We start from the raw sequence: 2,736 nt of genomic DNA, 5'->3' as shown, positions 1-2,736 counted from the left end.
GCCCTCCAGCGACCTACACGCCGAGGCAGGGCCAAGTCGAAAGCTGAGCCCCTGTGAGCTGTGAGAACAAAGAAGAAAAAGGGAAATCTCTCCCAGCAGCCTCAGAAACAGCGGATTAAAGCTACACAATCAATTTGATGTACCCTGCCTCTGTGGAATACATGAATAGACAGCGAATCATCCCAAATTGAGGAGGCGGACTTCTAGAGCAAGATCTATGATTTTTTCCCCTTTTCCTCTTTTTGTGAATGTGTATGTGTATGCTTCTGTGTGAGATCTTGTCTGTATAGGTTTGCTTCCACCATTTGTCCCAGCGTTCTATCCGACCATTGTTTTTTTTTTTTTAATTTTTTTCTTAATAATTAATTTTAATTTAAAGAACTCTATTATACTTTACCTTCTTTCTATCTTTCCTTCCTTCCTTCCCTTTTTGAGACAACGAATCGTCCCAAATTGAGGAGGTGGACTTGGAGAGCAAGTTTTATGATTTTTTCCACTTTACCTCTTTTTGTGAGGGTATATGTGTATGCTTCTATGTAAGATTTTGTCTCTATAACTTTGCTTCCACCATTTGTCCTAAGGTTCTATCCGTCCCTTTTCTTTTCTCTAAATAATTATTTTTTCAATTCAATAACTTTATTATACTTTATTATATTTTACTATATCTTCTTTCTTTCTGTATTTTTTCCTTCCTTCCCTCATTCCTTCCTTCCTTCCCTCCTCCCTCCCTCCCTCCCTCCTTTCTTTCCTTATTGCCTTCTTCCTTTCTTTTCTTCTTTCTTTCTTCCTTCCCTCCTTCCTTCCTTCCCTCATTTCTTTCTTGCTTTCTTTCTTTCTTTCCTATTTCCCCATACTTCTGCTAATTCTCTCTACTTTCTCTCCCTTTTATTCTGAGCCAAGTGGATGAAAGGCTCTTGCTGCTCCAGCCAGGAGTCAGGACTCTGCCTCTGAGGTGGGAGAGCCAACTTCAGAACACTCGTCAAGAAGAGACCTCCCAGCCCCACATAATATCAAACGGCGAAAATCTCCCAGAGATCTCCATCTCAACACCAGCACCCAGCTTCACTCAACGACCAGCAAGCTACAGTGCTGGACAACCTATGCCAACCATATAGCAAGACAGGAACACAACCCCACCCACTAGCAGAGAGGCTGCCTAAAATCATAATAAGTCCACAGACACCCCAAAACACACCACCAGACGTGGACCTGCCCACTAGAGAGACAAGATCTAGCCTCATACACCACAACACAGGCACTAGTCCCCACCACCAGGAAGCCTACACAACCCACTGAACCAACCTTAGCCACTGGAAACAGACATCAAAAACAATGGGAGCTACAGCCTACACAACCCACTGAACCAACCTTAGCCACTGGAAACAGACATCAAAAACAACGGGAGCTACAAACTTGCAGCCTGCAAAAAGGTGAACCCAATCACAGTAAGATAAGCAAAATGAGAAGACAGAAAAACACACAGCAGGTGAAGGAGCAAGATAAAAAGGCACCAGACCTAACAAATCTTGGAAATAGAATGGACAAAATGCAAGAAGCAGTTAACAAGGACCTAGAAGAAATAAAGATGAAACAGACAATGATGAACAACACAATAAATGAAATGAAAAATACTCTAGATGGGATCAATAGCAGAATAAATGAGGCAGAAGAACGGATAAGTGACCTGGAAGATAAAATAGTGGAAATAACTACTGCAGAGCAGAATAAAGAAAAAAGAATGAAAAGAACTGAGGACAGTCTCAGAGACCTCTGGGACAACATTAAACGCACCAACATTCGAATTATAGGGGTTCCAGAAGAAGAAGAGAAAAAGAAAGGGACTGAGAAAATATTTGAAGAGATTATAGTTGAAAACTTCCCTAATATGGGAAAGGAAATAGTTAATCAAGTCCAGGAAGCACAGAGAGTCCCATACAGGATAAATTCAAGGAGAAATACGCCAAGACACATATTAATCAAACTGTCAAAAACTAAATACAAAGAAAGCATATTAAAAGCAGCAAGGGAAAAACAACAAATAACACACAAGGGAATCCCCATAAGGTTAACAGCTGATCTCTCAGCAGAAACTCTACAAGCCAGAAGGGAGTGGCAGGACATACTGAAAGTGATGAAGGAGAAAAACCTGCAACCAAGATTACTCTACCCAGCAAGGATCTCATTCAGATTTGATGGAGAAATTAAAACCTTTACAGACAAGCAAAAGCTGAGAGAGTTCAGCACCACCAAACCAGCTTTACAACAAATGCTAAAGGAACTGCTCTAGACAAAAACACAAGAGAAGGAAAAGTCCTATAATAACGAACCCAAAACAATTTAGAAAATGGGAATAGGAACATACATATCGATAATTACCTTAAATGTAAATGGACTAAATGCTCCCACCAAAAGACACAGATTGGCTGAATGGATACAAAAACAAGACCCATATATATGCTGTCTACAAGAGACCCACTTCAGACCTAGAGACACATACAGACTGAAAGTAAGGGGATGGAAAAAGATATTCCATGCAAATGGAAACCAAAAGAAAGCTGGAGTAGCAATTCTCATATCAGACAAAATAGACTTTAAAATAAGGACTATCAGAAGAGACAAAGAAGGACACTACATAATGATTAAGGGATCGATCCAAGAAGAAGATATAACAATTGTAAATACTTATGCCCCCAACATAGGAGCACCTCAATACATAAGGCAAATACTAACAACCAT

Source organism: Lipotes vexillifer, unplaced genomic scaffold, assembly GCF_000442215.2.
Source record: "Lipotes vexillifer unplaced genomic scaffold, Lipotes_vexillifer_v1.1 scaffold865, whole genome shotgun sequence".
In the NCBI taxonomy this organism is placed as follows: Eukaryota; Metazoa; Chordata; class Mammalia; order Artiodactyla; family Lipotidae; genus Lipotes; species Lipotes vexillifer.
Note: the sequence above shows the minus strand (reverse complement) of the source record.